This window comes from Prionailurus viverrinus, chromosome B3, assembly GCF_022837055.1.
Source record: "Prionailurus viverrinus isolate Anna chromosome B3, UM_Priviv_1.0, whole genome shotgun sequence".
In the NCBI taxonomy this organism is placed as follows: Eukaryota; Metazoa; Chordata; class Mammalia; order Carnivora; family Felidae; genus Prionailurus; species Prionailurus viverrinus.
Genome location: NC_062566.1, coordinates 125,434,156 through 125,453,632, shown reverse-complemented (window position 1 = coordinate 125,453,632; position 19,477 = coordinate 125,434,156). Strand labels below are relative to the sequence as shown.

General features: G+C 38.3%; 1 long non-coding RNA gene across 1 annotated transcript in view; it reads left to right on the top strand.

The window, feature by feature from the left end:
• Positions 1-11,819: 11,819 nt before the first annotated feature.
• LOC125168660 (uncharacterized) overlaps positions 11,820-19,477 on the top strand; it is a 125,470-nt gene continuing 117,812 nt past the window's right edge. Inside the window, exons 1-2 of the long non-coding RNA XR_007153241.1 lie at positions 11,820-11,941; positions 13,097-13,300. This is a non-coding gene — a long non-coding RNA (uncharacterized LOC125168660). The remainder of the gene's footprint in view (positions 11,942-13,096; positions 13,301-19,477) is intronic.

Sequence of the window (19,477 nt, the reverse complement as noted above, 5' to 3'; positions counted from 1 at the left end):
ATGTTTTGATGATACTTTTCAAAGTATTCAAAACAGTAGTTTGAAAGTTTCAAAAAGTAAACCTGTTTTCTTATCCATTTATTGATTGTTTTCAGTGAGAAGAAAAAAGGAAGAGGAAAAAAAAAATCTTGCATCCTGCATACCACATCCACTTTATTAAAGAGAAAAAAAGAAATCCAATGATACTGTGTGAAGTAATCATGAGATTTTTTAAAGATGAGATTACTTTGACCAAGTGTTGGTTTGGATTTAAAATTACTTTAGCAGCTTAGCCAAATGCATCTTAGGCTTTAATTAATGTGAAATGTTGAAAAAAAAAATATTTGGGATCAAATTATGTCTTGATTTCCCAGCTTTAGTCTAGTATTTACAAAATCTGAAAATAAAGAGGTTTCTAGGATTTATTCATAAGTGAATAGCGTCACGGTCAAAATATTCCTGGCTCATCAAGCATAAGCAACATTTGCTCATAAAAAAATGTGGACAGGCAGCAGGTGTCAAAGGAAAATTTCATCAGACACTAGCATGGCCTACATGCCTCCCCTGATCCTTTCTACACCCACAAAATATATTGGAAAAATTAATCTTGTACCAGATTGCAGGACCCAACGATGACCTTCGCCAAGTTTCATAACTTCTCAAAACACAAACAGTGCCATCATCATGTAAAGAATGTCTTGGGTCAGAGTGCCATTTCACTCTCTGAATCGTACAGGAGAAGGAATTGCTGCTTTGTTAAATATGCTCCCTAGATAAACACACCCTCTACAGAAATAAGCTTTATTTGATTATTTTCTTGAAGTGTTAGGTATTTTGTTGTGTTTAATCACAAAGATAATATTCACCCTGGGACGGTGGCTGGTAAAGTAATACAGGAAACTACTCTCTCTAATTAGCTGCTCCAGCATTTAAAACAATTTTAATAGTGTTATCAAAATGTATCTGACATTAATTACTACTTTGCCAGGATGGGGTCAAAGGGTCAGACTCTGTTACAAATTTTTGAGGCAACAGATAATAGAGCTAATGCGTCAGTAGTTAATGGATCGAAAGGCTGCATTAGCAAGGTCTAAACTAGGTAAGCTGAGTGCAAGGAAACCATGCAAACATATTCCGTAACACAATACTGTGAATACTTTTAATCTTAGGGTAAAGAGATGCTAAGGCAGATTTGAATTAATTTGATTGCTAGAGCATTTCAGCACTGATACAAATCTGACAGTAAATAGGTGATAAAAACTGAGTTTGCAGATTTTTGTGATCCACATCAGAGCAGAGTGTCTGTTTTCTCAATGCAGAATTAACCCAAACGCACCAAATACTACTCTGGCCAAACATTTTACAGCTAAACTTCAGCCAGTGCCCATGTCATATCACTAAATGCAAAGAATTGTAAGAATTCTAACACAACTAAGAGCTTCAGTATTCGAGAAGCCCCTTCATTTAGATTACAGGTGAAGACATTTCTATATGGGGGCAACATGACTTTTCCCATCTCATTCTTCTCTCATTTGGACAGTCCTGAAAATACCGCTGACATAATTTACAAATGCTTTCTATATTCCTTATGATTGGACTAGAGTGGCAAAAACTGGAACATAGGAAAGGGATTATCCTTCAGACCTGTAGAAAGGAGAATCCGAGGAAATCATCCTATCAACCAACCTTGAAACAAAAGAAGTATCCCCAAGGTCAGGGCACTACCTTGAAGAGAAATTTCACACTAAGCACCGAAATAGCCATTTAGGAAGGGAAATAGCCATTTGAAGGATGGTCTGAAACTTAACTCGAATATCCTTGAACCATTGATAGATAAATGATGATGGAAATTGCTATTTTTAAGGATCAAAAAATTTCTCTATGTCTTTAGGGGAAGGTTTAGATGCCTTAGGCTAGATTTATTCTTAATTGGATTATTTTTGCCGATTCAAAATGTTTTTTTTTAAAGTAACCAGTACTAGGAGGAAGATTCTGAGTTAGTTAAGGCCACCAGAGAAAATACGGATGCCTGGTTAAATTGAAATTTCAGGCACAGAACAAATAACTTCTATGCAAGTATAAAGTATATATAGCACTTTTGTTACTAAGTCTGACAGCCCTAATTATAGTGAATTAATTTTGTAAGCATAAAAATGTAAAATATCTTCATGAAGAGTTATGCTCTATCTCTGCAAATTATAATTATGTTGACTAGGAAATGGATTGATAATTGAGAGCATGAGGTAAACAGTTTTGTTCTTTTTCCTTCCTCTTGCTCCGTTTCAAAGAGAATTGTGAAGGCACAAATAGATTTGGGGTAGTAAAGGCAAGATCAAAGGCACCCCCACTGATGGAAGATGGCCCCTGCAACGTGTCGGCTGGAAGTCCAGGACATAACAGATGGTTAGTTGGAGTTATTTTGGGAATGTCATCACCTATAGACATAAGATCTGGGACAAGTGACAAACAGGAAGAATTTGTAAACACATAAACGTTGTTCAGAATCACCCAGAAATCCTTGGGGTGTGGAAGCTTACAAAAGACTGAAAACCTACTAGTCAAGCAAGATGGGGCTTAGACTACTGTCTAAAGGGTCATTTTATATTTATTTTTTTATTTTTTTAACGTTTATTTATTTTTGAGAGAGAGAGAGTCAGAGTGTGAGCGGCGGAGGGGCAGAGAGAGAGAGGGAGACATAGAATCTGAAGCAGGCTCCAGGCTCTGGGCCATCAGCACAGAGCCCAATGCGGGGCTTGAACTCACGGACCGTGAGATCACGATCTGAGCCGAAGTCGGACGCTTAACCGACTGAGCCACCCAGGCGCCCCTAAAGGGTCATTTTAAAGAGAACTGGATCTCTGAACGTTAAAATACTAATATATTTGCTTAGTCAAACACCCCCAAATTAATACCACTACACCACTCCAACCTGTATGTGACAGAAATATTCATAAGTATGTTTCATTGACTCAGAGTCTGGGTTAGATGTAGACGTAGATGAAAACACATTTCAGGTTTTCAAAGGTAAAATATACTTAATTGTCCACTGTTTGTCTAAGGGAGAACCCAAAAGGCCCTTACCTTAAGTTAACTGCCAACATTAAATGGGACTCGTTCCTCCAAACGACTAATTCTATTAAGACCAGTGGGAATATTCCTTCTAGCCTAAAGCCATGTTTATGGATAGCTTTAGATGCTGCACTGTAAGTGCACAAACAGACGAGAGTGACCAAAAATTGATTTCCCAAGCTCCTAGAAAGAGTTCTTAAGGTACAGTAAATTAATTTCCATCTCTTCTTCCCATATGAACTTAATTTACTTTATTAATAAGCAATTTCAAAATATAACAATGAAACATCACACTGCTATGAGCTACCTTTTAAGGTTCCCAGGCACTTTCTCACAGTCACTTTTTGAAAGATATTTGTGACTTTTGCATCAATTTATACTTATGCAATATTACCAGAATAAATGCCTTGTAAAAGTAGCTGCCTAGAGAATTCTGTGAAAGATTTGAGTAAGATTGAGGAGTACTATTATTATCTTTTAAGCTTCTTGAGGTTTTTTCCTTTGACTGTGTTTAAACCAGTGAATGAATGAGGGAAGGAAGGAAGGAAGGAAGGAAGGAAGGAAGGAAGGGCATAGGTGAATGATTGATAGGTGGAGAGATAGGTGGATAGATAGATGATAGATTTTAAAGACTCATATCAAACTACAGTGAAAATTAGTTAAGGAAGTGTTCTGTAACATGAATAAATCTTGTAAAGAATTACTTTTCCAGATGACTATCAATAAGTTTGGAGAGAAAAGAAATTAGATTAAAAATGAACATGTGAACATTAACTACACAGACATTCTTTGTGGAAAAGCCATGAACCTCCTACAAAGGTTGTTCTAATGCATTTTCTTAGACTCAAAGAGAACAAATTGTTTGCTTTGGTTATTTCTTTCCATACTTTCCATAGAAGTGAGATGCCAAAGGGTACTGTTAGTTCAGAGAAAATGGTAGAAACTATTCCACACTTTTATGTGCTTGTGCAAGTTTGAGAGGTGAAGAGAAAGAGATAGTCAGCAGCATTTCTGGGCTAATGAAATTGTTCCACACACATGAAATTTCCATCCCAGATTCCCTAATGTTGGGTCATCTGCATGTCCAGAATCCTGTGGTCTTCAGTTAATGTAGGCTTTTCCAGCTGGTCTTTTTTTATGCTGACAGCAAGGAGAATAAATCCATAAGGTGCTGCAACCACAAAGCATAAAGTCTGATGGTAAAGCTATTGCTTAGCTTAGGGTTTAATAATACTATTTAAAGCCATTTTACCTCAACATTGACAAAACAAATCTACTTTAATAAGGTTAGAGAACAAGAATTATTGCCTTGTGATAGCTGCTCATAAACTAGGCTTGGGTTCTGTCTCTAAAAAGAACATAAATTGGTTGAAAAACTCAAAATTTTGGTCAACCAACCACTTGTTTTCAACCATACGGACATTTAATCCCAGATTATCTCTCAGGATAAGCCATTACTTTGACCAGAAGGGATGGGCGTGTGACCTCAAGTGGTGCTATCCAAGAAAAGAAGGGGCATTTGTTTTATACATGTGTAGAAATTCTCACACTTTAGAAGGTGAAATATATAGTTGTAAACCCAGGATTTACTACAGCCATTTGGTTACCCTGAGCGAAGTCAGCATGAGGGTGAAACCAGCATAAGGAATAGGGTGGATTTTAGAAGATTCTTGATTAGCACAGCTCGTCAACCGCTTGACACCTGCTCTACCTCTGGACATCTCAGTTATGTGAATTGATATGTGGTCTGTATTGCATAAGTCAGTTTGAATTTAATTCCCTGCTGAATTAAGTTTCAAGCATCTGAAGAGGGGATCATCTGGATTACTTAGACTATCACATCCAAAGCTCCAAACAAATCAGGTTCCCTTTTTCTTCAAACATGAAGAAAAGTTTTTGCTAACAGGCTAATTTTATTTAAATATTTATTATTTTTAAATAAAAAAAATACACTTAGTATTTTAAAAATAAGTCGAGTGCTCGGAATGTGACAATAACATTAGTGCTAAGAAATTTGCAAACCTTCTTTTCTTTAATTTCACGCCAAACCAGCCAAACCAATGAGGTTGAAATTGTAACTGTTATCTATTTCAGATGAAGAAGATTAGGCTACTAGAAATTAATAAATTTGCATTTAAGTCACATAATTAGTCAATTAGGAACTCAAATCCAAATATGTTTTATCTAGTTTTTAAGTTCTTAACCACTAGAGTCTACTGTTTTAAATGAATTATGTAACAGATGCTGTGTTAGTAGGTGCTGGAAGCCCAACTCAGTATGGGTCAACAAAAATTTCTGAGAGTATATTACATACCAGGTAATATATACAAATGAATAATTGAATCCGATGAACTTAGAAAGGCACAATCAGGATTTTTTTTTTCCTTCCTCACCAATACCTTCAAATACAGTCTGAAATATTTCCATTTTGTCACTGGGTTAGAGTGGGCAGATTATGGTAAATTTTAGCGCTAAGGACAGTCAACTTTCACATATTAAAAAATCTAGACCATCCAAACTCCCAGCATGTAAAACTTCAAGAATAAATTCTAAGGTAAACTATGAACTTAGGAAGGATTATGGTGTGCCAATATACATTCATCAAGTGTAACAAATATAACACTCTGGTGGAAAATGTTGATAATGGAGAAGACTAGGCATGTGTAGGGGCAGGGAGTATATGGGAAATTTCTGTACATTTCTGTCGATTTTGCTGCAAACCTAAAATTGTTCTAAAAAATTAAGTCCTTAAAACATGTAGAAACAAACAAAAAAATCTAGACCAAAGATTTGTTTTCAGGCATGTTATAGTCATTATCTAGAACTTCACCTTCCAACCTAAAACAAATAGAAAACTAAGAAAATATTTTTAAAAGGTGGTTTACAGATATTGAATAAAACCCATGCGGGACATAATACTTCATGAAAGGGAAAAAAAAAATGAGGCAAACCTACAACAGTCCTAGTGTGCCTGGAAGCAATTATTAGCAGGAAGGAAAAATCCAAACAGAAACCTAAAGTCCTGCTGAGTTCAGGAGAACAAGGTCAGAATTTGAGGATGCTAAAGCAGGTGAAATCTGTGCATCAGAATTCATAAAAAAAAGGGAGCCACACAGGAAATGAGCTCAAAAAATTTACAAAGAGATCCCTTTCAGGATTTGATAAGTATTTCCAATCAACCCGGGTTAAACTAGAGAAGCAGAATGAATAGGATGGAGATATACAAACTATTACATTATATTATATTATATTATATTATATTATATTATATTATATTACATTATATTATATTATATTTATTATGTTTATTATGTTTATTATGTTTATTATGTTTATTGTGTTTATTATGTTTATTATATTATATTACATTATATTAATGTATAGGTATATATGTATTTAAGTGTATATGTGTGTGTATGTATATATATATACATATATGTATATAATTATTAAAATAAATTGGCTGGGGCACTTGGGTGGCTCAGTCTGTTAAGTGTCTGACTTCAGCTCAGGTCATGATCTCATGGTTCATAAGTTCAAGCCCCACATTGGACTTTCCACTGTCAGTGCAGAACCAACTTCAGATCCTCTGTCTCCCTCTCTTTCTGTCCCTCCCTGACTCGTTCTCTCTCTCTCTCTCTCTCTCTCTCTCTCTCTCTCTCTCTCTCAAAAATAAACATAAGAAATAAATAAATAAATAGACTTATGCAATTTTGGGGCTGGTGAAATGAGGCTGTTGCAAGACATATATATGGATATATATATATATATATATATGCAATATATACCTATGTTTAATTAATATAATAATAAGTATGCATGATTAAATAATTGTATATAATTATTACAAGGAATTGGGATCATGAGCAGGCTAGAACTCTATGAGCTTGATGAAGCTTGAATCCACAGGTGGACAGTTAGGAAGAGAAAATCCAGGGGAATGGGAAAGCACTATCAGGTCCAGCTGCTGTTTGGAGTCCCTCTCCTCAGGAAAAGCCTACATCTTCTTCTAAAGGCTTCTGTCTGAGGGGTGCCTGGGTGGCTCAGTCGGTGGAGTTCTTGATTTTGGCTCAGTCATGATCCCAGGATCGTGGGATCAAGCCCTGCATCAGGTTCTGCACTGTGTAACCTGCTTGGGATTCTCTCTCTCTCTCTCTCTCTCTCTCTCTCTCTCTCTCTCTCTCTTTCTCTCTCAAATAAAAACTAAAATTAAAATCTTAAAAAAAATACATAAATAAATAATAAAGACCTCTATCTGATTAAATCAGGTCTAAGATGACCATCTTTTGATTGACTGGAAGTTAGTTGATTATGATTTTAATCCCATCTGGAAAATATCTTTACAGCAACACCCAGTTTACTGTTTAACGGGTAAACTGGGAGAAAATGTTTTCATGCTGCAAGATGACTGCTTCCTCCATTTGTTGCCCATTCTAACTGGAAACACACTACAGAGGGAATTGTAGTTTAGTCTTGTTTAGTCTAGAAAACTTGGCACATCACAAAGCGATCACAGATGTGAAAAGTAAAACTTCAAAAGATAAGCAAAGAAGGAGCAGAAAGTCATAAGCTGAGCAATGCTCTACATTCACATCAGAAAGGGAAATATTTGAGTTCCCACAAGCCAGAGTAGAGAAACCAGAGTCTATCTCTGGATAAAAGGCTACTCTTGCCACGCACTAACAAAGTTTCAAAATAGGATTAAAGGGATTAAATTGATCTGCCAGTAACGTGACTGGCTGCGAAATCAAACCCCAGTGATCCTTAAAGAAAAAAAAAAACAAACAAAATCCAAATACTCAACATAATGTCAAAATGTCTAACAAGTATCCAAAAATGAATAGACATGCAAAGAAAAAGGAAAATCTTATCCATGAGCAAAAGAAATATGAAATCAGTTTGGGTTATTTTTTTAAGAGTTAGTTTCATATTTTTGGGGGGGATAACTATGGCCAACTTTCATTAATGTGGAAGTTGACTCATTAATGTTAAAAATAAAAGGGTAGAATAAAGCCAGTACTCATATTCAACACTGTAGTTTGCTTTTAGTTCCAAAGTTTTAGAATTTCTTCCCCTAAAATATCCATGGCAGGAGGATTCATTTTACTTGCCTATTTCGCTTCTAAACACTATGATTGTTGCTGTTGGTAACTGACTACAATAACAGAAATGAGAAATGATGGAATTAGCCAACAAGAACATTAAAACAACTATTAGAACTCTATTCAAGTATTTAAAGGAAAATATGAACATAATGAAGATGTAAGTGGAAAATATAAAAAATATATCAGCTGGAATTTCTAGGTATGAAAAGTAAAATATCTGAAGTGAAAATGTCACTGAATGAGATTCACTGCAGATTAAAACTCCAAAAGGAGAGTCCACTGATATTAAAAACATAGCAATAGAAATGGTTAGTAATAAGCATAATAAGAAAAAAAAACTGAAAGAAAATAAACAGAATTTAAAAGATTATTAGAAATATATCAAATAGCTTAAGATATGTGTACTTAGGGTTCCGAGAGAGAGAGAGATCAACGAATGACAAAAACAACTCCAATAATAGCAATAGGAAACAACAGCAAACTATCCCAACATATGTGAAGAAATAATAAACATTTTTAAAATTTGATTTAAAATACCCACACACTTAAGTCAAAGCTCAAAGAACCCAGAGCAGAATAAATACAGACACAGATCCACACATTCAAAAGTATATCAAAAGCAAATTACTAAAAAGCAGTGATAAAGAAAAAAATTATAAAGGCAACCAGGAAAAATAAGGAACATATGGAAAAAGAAAGATAAGCATAATCACAAACTTCTCATCAGATACTATGCAAACCAAAATAAATATTATGACACCTCTAAAATGATTAAAGACGAAGACTATGAAACTAGAATTTTTTACCAAGCGAAAATATCAATCACTAGCTTGGACAAATAAAAGAATTTTTCAAAACAACAAACGTTAAGATAATTTATCATCAACTGTTTGACGGTACAAAAAAATGTTAAAGAAGTTCTTCAGGGGAAGGTTAAAATGGGAATTTATACACACAATGGGATGAAGAATTCTAACTTGCTAAATATGTTGCCAAATTACAAAATATATATACAATTTTAATGTTTATTTATTTTTGAGAGAGAAAGAGAGAGACAGCATGAGCAGGGAAGGGGCAGAGAGAGAGAGAGAGACAAAATCCGAAGCAGGCTCCAGGCTCCAAGCTGTCAGCACAGAGCCCCACGTGGAGCTCGATCTCATGAACTGCACGATCTTGACCTGAGCCAAAGTCAGATGCTTAGCTGACTGAACTACCCAGCCACTCCAATATGTGGCTAAATTTAAAAGTGTTCACTCATGTTAAATTTTTCTCAAAGATCTTTTACTGTGTAAAGCAAAAATAATAGGGGCACCTGGGTGGCTCAGTCGGTTGAGCAGCCGACTTCGGCTCAGGTCATGATCTCGCGGTCCGTGAGTTTGAGCCCCGCGTCGGGCTCTGTGCTGACAGCTCAGGGCCTGGAGCCTGTTTCAAATTCTGTGTCTCCCTCTCTCTGACCTTTCCCCGTTCATGCTCTGTCTCTCTCTGTCTCAAAAATAAATAAACGTTAATAAATAAATAAATAAATAAATAAATAAATAAACAAACAAAAATAATAGCTATGCATTTCAGAGATTACCACACATGCATAGCAGTATAATTGTGTAAAAGACAGGAGAAAGGAAGAGGGGAAATGGAAGCATTTGGTTAAGATCTATTAAGTTACATGAAATGGCAACATTTAATATCAAAATCAAGTGCGCTAAGTTAAATGAAGTATTATAAACCTGAGGACAACCATGGGAAAACACAAGGGTATAGCTAAGAAGCAAATGGTGGAAATAACACTGAATGGTAAAATGCACTTAACGAATCAAAAAAAAAAATCAGGTAAATGGAAAAAGGAATAAAAAAATGGATGGTATCAATGGACAAGAACAAGCAATGTGACAGATTTAAGTACAATCTTCTTGATAGTTATATCAAATGCAAATGTTTACACATTCAATTAAAATACAAAGATTGCCAGTAAAAATAAAAATGCAAAATGCTGCCTATAAGAAAGTTGTTTTACAGAATTTTTTTAAGTTTGTTTATTTTGAGACAGACAGAGAGAGAGAGAGAGCAGGGGAGGGGAACAGAGAGAGAAAGAGAGAGAATCCCAAGCAGACTGTGCTGAAAGCACAGTAGATAGAAAATGAGCAAGGAGATGAAATATTAAATAGTACCAATCAACATGACCCAGCTGACATTTCCATACCATCAGCAGACTACACATTCATAGATGCACTTGGAATTTCCAGCAAGATAGAAACATAGTTGAACTGTAGAATGTCCCATAACCGCAAAAAAAAAAAAAAAAAATTATAGGAGAAGTCGATAACAGAAAGGCATTTGGAAATTCCCCAAATATTTGGAAATTCAAGCGGTATATGTCCAATACATAAACATGAGTTTAAAAATATCACAAGCTAGGGGCACCTGGGTGGCTCAGTCGGTTGAGCCACCGACTTCAACTCAGGTCACCATCTCACTTTTCCTGAATTCAGTCGCCACGTCAGGCTCGCAGCTGTGAGCACAGAGCCTGTTTGGGATCCTGTCCCCCTCTCTCCGTCCCTCCCCCAATTGCCGTCTCTCTCAAAAATAAATAAACATTTAAAGAAATCATATGAAAATCAGAGAATATTTTAAAACCTGTAAAATGAAAAGCACAGCACATCAAAACTATGGACCGTAACTAAATCCGTGATGAAAGAATGACGCATTCATTACCTTTAAACATTTACACCAGAAAAGAAGCAACACATAAAAACAATGACAAAAGCTTCCGCCTTTAAAAAAATACAATTATTAAATCCAAAGTATTAAAAAAAAAAGAAGTGATGAGGATAAGAGCATAAACTGATGAAACAGAAACCTGAAAAAAGCAATAGACAAAAGTCATGAAATCAAAAACTGAAAATCAAAAATGAGAAAGCTTCAGCTAGACAGATCAAGAAACAACCCACAGCCATCCAGAAGGAAAGGGGCAAATTTATCAGACATCAAACACTGAAAGGATAAGAAAGAATATTACCAACAGTAGTAGGCCGTTAACTTCAAATTGGTAGTTTACACGGACAAACCCCTTAAAAGATCCCAGTTGCCAAAACGAGTGAAAGAATGGAATACAGAACTTCCTTTATGTCTACCAAATCAATGAAAATCATATGCAAAAGGCTTCGCTGTTGGTTTGCCAACTCAGAGCTTCCCCCGTGAATCTGAAGTTAGCCCCAATTCTGGAAGGGCAAGGAGACAAGGAAGAAGGAAGGCGGGCCGCTCCAGATTGCTGGCTGGCAGGTTCCTTCAGCAAGGGAATTTAGGAGGCTTGTCTTCATGCCTACAGGCAGAGCACATTTCCACACCCGCCCATCGGAATCTTAGAAGTTCCTATAAAAGCCTAACCTGGGTTTTGCCACCACGTAGATGGTCCCCACGGTCTCAGCAAACACTGCTTTCTCCAGGCTGCATCCTTGGAAACGGCTCCCACCATGGGAACTATGGCCCGAGCGTTCCTTCCGGGAGGGTGTGGGGAGAGGGGTGGGAGGGAGGGAAGGAGCTTCTGATTCTCTGGGTGGAACCCCCCCCCACCACGCCCCCGGGCCAACTGGCGGTCACGTCCTCCGGCTGACCTCCTGTAACATTTCCGCCCTCGTGACTGGCTCTCAGGACCTCACACGGCCCCTCCTCTGCTCTGTGCCCTGAGCAGTCCGCAGGGAGCCTCGCCAGCTCCGGGGGCCACTATGTGGCTGTCCTGGAGGCTGGTACCACAGGAGCCATAGAGGCACGTGCAAGAGAAACCACAGATCAAGGTAACGATTTTTAAAAGAAGTAACATTTTTTTTTTTCTACCAAGAGCTCCATGATCCAAACCACTGATTTAAGTCCCCTATGCTGAGGTGGGGTAACTCAGGGTATTCCCATGCGTATTCATGTGATTTAATAAAGTGGATATATTAGCAGACTCATCAGGTATGAACGTACAGCACTGGGGATAAAAAGACATGGGTGCTGGGACGCCCGGGTGGCTCGGTCGGTTAAGTGTCCCGCTTCAGCTCAGGCCATTATCTCGTGGTTCGAGGGTTCGATTCCCACATCAGGCTCTGGGCTGACAGCTTGGAGCCTGGACCCTGCTTCAGATTCTGTGTCTCCCTCTCTCTCTCTCTGCCCTTCCCTGCTCCCCAGCCACCCACCTGAAAAATAAATACACATCAAAATAAAAATTTAACCAAAGACACGGGTGCCTCCTTCCAACGCAGTAATAATGTTCAAGGCCATTCTGTTCTCTAAGGAGAAAAGCTGTTCAGTACAGACAGGTTCTGCTGGCTATCATTTAAGGCCAGTTGGGTGAGTTTAGTAAGGGCTTCTCTTCATGCTCTAATGTCCTCCAGGCCAACAGAGGGGACAGAGAGGGCAGCCAAATGATCGTACCAGTGGAAACAGAACGTGCCCATCTGGCCTTGGGGAGAGGGAGGCTGGAAATTGTTGTTACTATAGGGCAAATTCTCTACATCAGCGAAAACCCAGGGCCCAACCACCCGTGGGCAAAGATTTATGCCATACATTGGGTCACATTTGGGGGCCACCCAGTCAGTGCCAAACCAGCTGCTATCCTTTACTATGACAGAATGACTTCATGCTTCGGTGATATCCATTCTGTATCCTTGGTACAAGTGGGTTGATTCTGTTGAAAGTGATTTTTCTGTTCCCAACATAGGGGTGCCCAGATGCTCCAATGTCCATAACCCACGGTAAACCACATTCCAAATCTGAGCATAGCCACCATGGCTCTACTGGTGGTATTTTTAGGGCACTTCTTATCAGCAGTTTGATGGACAGCCTGTGTAGTTTGATTGACAGTAAAAGATACCCATGGCCAGTGTGTGCCAGGGGCCAGGTTTCTGGATCACTATAGGTAATATCAGATGAATTACGAGTTCTAATCCTAGCTTCTTCTTCCTTACTAGACTGCTTTAGGGCCTTGACGCCCTAAAGCAAATGCTTGACGCCCACCATGGCAACCCTGACAAGCGAGAGAGGGGCATCTGCCAACATCTGGATTAGTTTGTCAGGCATGAAAGGGGACCCACTGCAGAAAGGTATTTCCATCAGGAACCCATCGCATGATTGGACACCACAGGAGCAGCAGAACTTCAAGATCGAAAAGACAGGTATTTAGTAGGAACTCGTATGGTAAGGTCTCCTCCTTTTATAAGAATTGCACTCGTGGTCTGATCTTTAGATGTTAATGTGGCCATAACTTTGGGAGTTTGACCTCGTCATGCGTACCACACATGTTCGCTGGGGATGGCAGCACTGTCGGATGTGAGGAGACGGCCTGGGGGCTGGATGTGCCAGACCAGGTCCCTCATCGTCTCCCCTCTTCCAATGGTACATGCTCCATTCCACATTTAATGCCTTTGAACAGGTCCTGCTTACAGCAGGACAGAGGGACCCTCATGGAGATTGAGTAGTTTTCCTTTACTCAGAGGTGCAAAGTTACTTACCTACTTTTGTGGAGCATCCCATTACAAATTCCAATAGATGGCTCCTTTCCCGGATATGATGGGACTTGTGTGCTCAGCACCACCGCATGCGACCCATGCTGAAAGGCAGGATGATGGCTGTCTCCTGTGACTCCATATCTTTAAGGGGTTGGGTGTTTGGACAGAGGCGTCCAGTCTGATATAAGGAGAAACAGAGTCTACTGTTGATCCTTCAAAGGTATTAAAACCTGGGATAGTACCTTAGTCTACCTGGCCAAAGTGGGTTTACCTGTTCATAATTTAACCTGCTGCTTTAGGATGATAGGGCTGATGGAACCTCTATTCAATACCATGTTCCGTTGCACAGTTTTGCCTCTCATGACCTTTGATATGTGCCCTCTGATAAGTGTCTATTCAGTGAGGGTATCTGTACATGGTACTGGGATTCTCTAATTCCCTGCTGGGGGCAGCCTGATTGCATAATGACAGGGGAAAGCTTGAGTTAGGCCAGATATAGTGTCCACACAATCCGAGGCATGTTTAGAACCCTCACTCAGAGGGAGAAGGCCAATATAATCAATTTGCTAATCCTTCATTTGTTAAGAATTGCAGTGGATGGTCCCAGACTCATTTGGAAGTTGCCTCATTGCGTTGTTTAAAACACAAATGTTGTTATTTTTTACTGGCCATATCAGTCTATTGAAAGCACTCTGGGAAGGGTATACAATACCCATTTGGTGCAGTTCTTGGATGGTGTCTCCTACTTTCTTACGTCTCCCAGGCACCACTGTTTGCAGGGGTGGGAAACCTTACCTGTGCCCATTTGGTGTCCCCTTTCAGGGCTAGTTTGATTACTCTAACCCAGAGGTGGAATTCATTGATAGAAGTTTGCAGAGTTTGACCTTGTAGGATTTCCGTGCCCAATATATTCTCTGGTATTGGAGAGGTAATTTAGTATTCTCATAGGCAGAGGAGAGTGCCTAATTTGCAATATCAAACGGATCTTCCCGACCATAACATTTGCCTTTCATAATTCTCAAATATGTTGAGGGGCCCCCAAAACTTCTGACAGCTATCGTGTATTAGAGTACATGCAGCTTCAGTATCCACCGGAGCCATCACCTTCATTTATTTCTGGGAGACCAGTGAATAGTGAGCACAACATGGGCCTCCAATCGCCTTCAACAGCCTCCACCTGAAGGTATCTTGGCCTGTATCCTATACCTGGGGCATGAGAGGCACTCATCCTGAATAGGATGGTATCTTGAGACCTCTGCTGGAGCAGGTGGGGCATCAGGGATGGTGGGGGCGGGAGGGGCAGGTCTGAGCTGTTGTTGAGGTATTAAGGCTTTCCACAGGCTGGACAACCCAATGTCAAATTGTAAGTCTGTCTTCTCAGGTGGGGCCTCAGCAGCACAAGGTCAAACCACATTCACCTCTGGGTTGCTTTTCCTGGGCCCTGGATGGCCAATTGGGATAGCCTTTTGGCTTCTGAGTTCCCTCTCTGTCTCAGATCTGTCGCACAGCCTGTACCCATTCCAGGATTTGTCAGTTTCTTCCATATCTCCAATGGATTGCCCAACACATCATAAATATTGTGTCCCCTGACTAGGCTCAGCATGAATGTAGTGTCCCATATCAGGTACTAAGGTGGACTGGACTATCTTTTCTTTCATCCTTGCAATGAATATGGCTTGATGAGGGTCTTCAAGGGGTCTTAACTCCCTAGAATTTTTTGTACTTCTTCTATAGATTTCCAGGGTCTCATGTGCCCAGGGAGATCAAGATAAGTTTTCTTTCAGGCTTGAATCATCCAGTCTATAAGGGAGTGAGCACTTTGAACCCCTGGACTCCATGCAGGCACTGCCTGAGGGCAAGACTTATGGTGAAGTTGCTGTTTCCCTGCCTCCCACCTGGTCAGAGAAATGCCAACCTCTCCACCACCCCATCCTGTAGCCACACTAACCATGCCTGGACACTTCCCTGAGATTTTTCTGGAACTTGGCAGCTATGTCAATAAGCTGTAGTCCTGGATAACATGTCTTGTCATTTATCTCAAACATATAAGGCAGAAAAAATTGTCATTCCTACACCACCTCTTTCATGATATAAAGAGTTATCATTTCCTAACTCATTTTATAATGGCAGTATTACACTGATATGGAGGCATAAAGATATTTCAAGAAAAGAAAACTAGAAATTAAAATCCTTCATAAACAAAATTCTTAACAAAATATTAGCTGATTAAATCCAATTTTATATAAAAAGAATCTTATACCATGCACAAATGGGATTTATCCCAGGAATGCAAGGATTATTTTATATTAAAAAATTAATTTAATACACATTAGCTGGTGCAAAATAAAATCCACTGTGATTAATCAATGGAGAGAAAAGAAACACTTGACAAAACTCAATACCAATTTATGATAATAACTCTCAACAATTAGGAATAAGAGAGTTCCTCAACCTTTAAAGGAAATCTATATAAGACTTACAAGTAATATTGTAAATGGGAAACAAGTATTCTTACCACTTTTATTCAGGTAGAGGTCCCGCTAGTGAAATGAGTTAAGAAAAAAAAAAAGGAAACTAGAGATTACAAAATATGGAGTAATACTGTTTCTGTAGACTGAAGACTTGATGGTCTATGCAGAAAATTCTAAAGAATCTACAAAAATAACTAGAACTAGTCAGGACATGTGGTCAATATACAAATTTCAATTGTATTCCTATTTACCAGCAAATAAATATTAGAAATCCATCCTTACAAATTGTTACCATTTACAATAGCTTCAAAAATATGAAATAATTAGGGTAAAATTTAATAAGATATGTGTAAGTGATAGAGAATAAAACTATAAAACATCAGAGAGAGAAACTTCTTTTTTAATCTTCTATTTTATTTTAGAGAGACCAAGGGCATGAGCGGGGCAGAGGGGCAGAGGGAGAGAGAGCATCTCAAGCAGTCTCCACATTTCACATACAGCCTGTTGCAGGGCTCGATCCCATGACACTAGGATCATGACCTGAGCTGAAATTAAGAGTTCGGACGTTCAACTGACTGAGCCACCCAGGTGCCCCACAACTGAAATTTTTAAAAGAGTACAGTTACACAAAGAACCATTCTCTGCCAATGGGTTGGAAGAGTCAATAGGTGTCGATTCTCCACGAATTGTTTTAACACACTCAACATAATCTGAATAGAATGACAGCAGATTTTTTTTGTAGAAATTAGGAACGTGGTTTAAAATGTATATGAAAGTGCAGAAGACAAGTCATAGTCAAATAATTTTGATAAAGTAGAGCAAAACTGTAGAACTGAGAGTACCTGATTATAAAACTCATATAATCTTACAGGACCCAGGACCTTATGGTATCTGTATAAGGATAAATGTATACATAGATAGTTCAGAAATACACCCATTTGTATATAGTTAATTCATATTTGTCAGAGGTGCCCAGATGAGGAAAAGATAGTCTTTCAATAGGATTGGGAAAAAAAATATTTGTTAACATTTGTCTTACAAAGGATTTGTATTGAGTATATATACGAACTTCACATAACTCAATATTAAGGTAATACAAGGCACAAGCTTTGAACATTTGCCAAAAGAAAATGCATTCATGGCAATTAACACATAAAGAAATTCAAAATTCATAGTCAACAGTAAACCAACAATGAAATACCACTAGTCATAACTTAGGTAATGTTGTTGTATTTTTTTTTAATTTCAATGTGGTTAACATATAGCGTTATATAAGTTTCAGGTGTACAATATCGTGATCCAACACTTCCATATATCACGCAGTATTCATCCGACAAGAGCACTCCTTAATCTCCATCACCTATTTCACCCGTCCCCCTCCCACCTGCCCTCTGGTAACCAATCAGCTTGTTTTCTATAGTTAAGAGTCTGTTTCTTGGTTTGTCTGTCTGTCTAACTTTCTGGTCCTCCCTCTCTCTCCTTTTTCCTTTTGCTCATTTGTGTTGTTTCTTAAATTCCACATATCACTGAAATCACATGATGTTTGTCTTTCTCTGACTGACTTATTTCACTTAGCATTATACTCCCTAGCTCCATCCATGTCATTACAAATGGCAAGATTTTATTCTTTTGTATGGTTGAATAATATCCCATCATATAAATAAATACACACACACACACACACACACACACACACACACACACACACATCACTTGTTCTTTATCCATTCATCTATCAATGGGCACTCTGGCTGCTTCTGTAATTTGGCTGTTGTAAAAAATGCTGTTATAAACATGAAGTGCATGTATCCCTTTGATTTAGTGTCTTTGTATTTTTTTTTTTTTTTGGTAAATACCAAGTAGTGTGATTCTTGGATCATAGGGTAGTGAGTTCTATTTTTAACATTTTGAGGGAACTTCATACCATTTTCCACAGTGGCTGCATCATTTTGCATTTCTACTAACAGTGCATGAGAGTTCTTTTTTGTCCACATCCTAGCCTACAGTTGTTGTTTCTTTTCTTGTGCTTTTTGATTTTAGCCATTCTGACAGGTATGAGGTGCTATCTCACTGTATTTCTGATTTGCATTCTCTAATGATGAATTACGTTGACCATCTTTTCATGTATATGTTGGCCATCTGTATGTCTTCTTTGGAGAAATGTTTGTTCATGCTTTCTGCTCATTTTTAATTGGATTACTTGTTTTGGGGGTATTGAGTTGTATAAATTCTTTGTATATTTTGGATACTAACCCTTTTTAGGTATTGTTAAAAACACCTACAATATCAAGATTTGATAAGGATGTGGCACAAATAGAACTCTCATATGTTTGCTGGTGAGATTGTAAACTGATACAACTTGGAAAATAGTCTTACATTTTCCTATAATTTAAATGCATATACATACCATACAACTCAGAAAATCTTAGGTATTTACCCAGGAAAATAAAAACTTAAAGTTTACACAAAGTTTCCACTGTACATAACAGTTTCATTCAATATAGCCCCAAACTGGAAATGACCCAGACGTGCATCAACAGGTGAATGAACAAATTGTGGCCTATCCCAACATTAGAATTCCACTGAATTCTAGAATTAAAAAGGGAAGAAACTACTGATACATCAACAGTGTTCATAAATCTCAAAAAAGAACCTGAATGAAACAAAACACAAAAGCACACACTCTGTCATCCTATTTATTTGAAATTTGAATAAAAAAAAAACCTAATCTATAGCAACAGAAAGTAAATCAGTGGTTGCCTAGGGCCAGGAGTGGAGACTAGCAAGCAAAAGCCTGTCAAGGGCACCAAGGAACTTCTCAAGATGATTACCATGGTCTATATTTTGATTTTGTGATGCGTACACAGATGTATGCATTTTTCAAAAATCATCAAAATATGCACTTAAAACTAGATGTTTTTGAATAAAATGTCTAGTACTACCAAATTTTTCCATTGCCTTTCCCCCACCCTTGTGACTTCGTCTTCCAATGCCGCGGCTCTTCTAGATTAGGAGTAGAATTACAAGCAAAAGAGTAAAGTCTTGAGCACAAAGCTTTGGGTGATTGGTACCCTCTGCCATGACAGCTGTAAAAATACTAACCCTTGATCATAGATTTCATGTAGCACATTTTTCCCAGGCACTGCCTACTCCACTTCCCTTCCAATGACTGGATTCCACTTTTTCCTGACAAAGTAATGGACTATGGTTGATGTTGTGTAACTACCTCATATCCTGACCCAGACAATGCACCCAGAGCATCTTCCTGCTAAAATCTTTTTGGCCCACTGGGGAATCAAAGCCCACGTCCCTTCCCAAAGTATCCCAAAGAGCTCTTCTTGCTTTTATAAACAGTAAAAATTGTTGTCCCTGT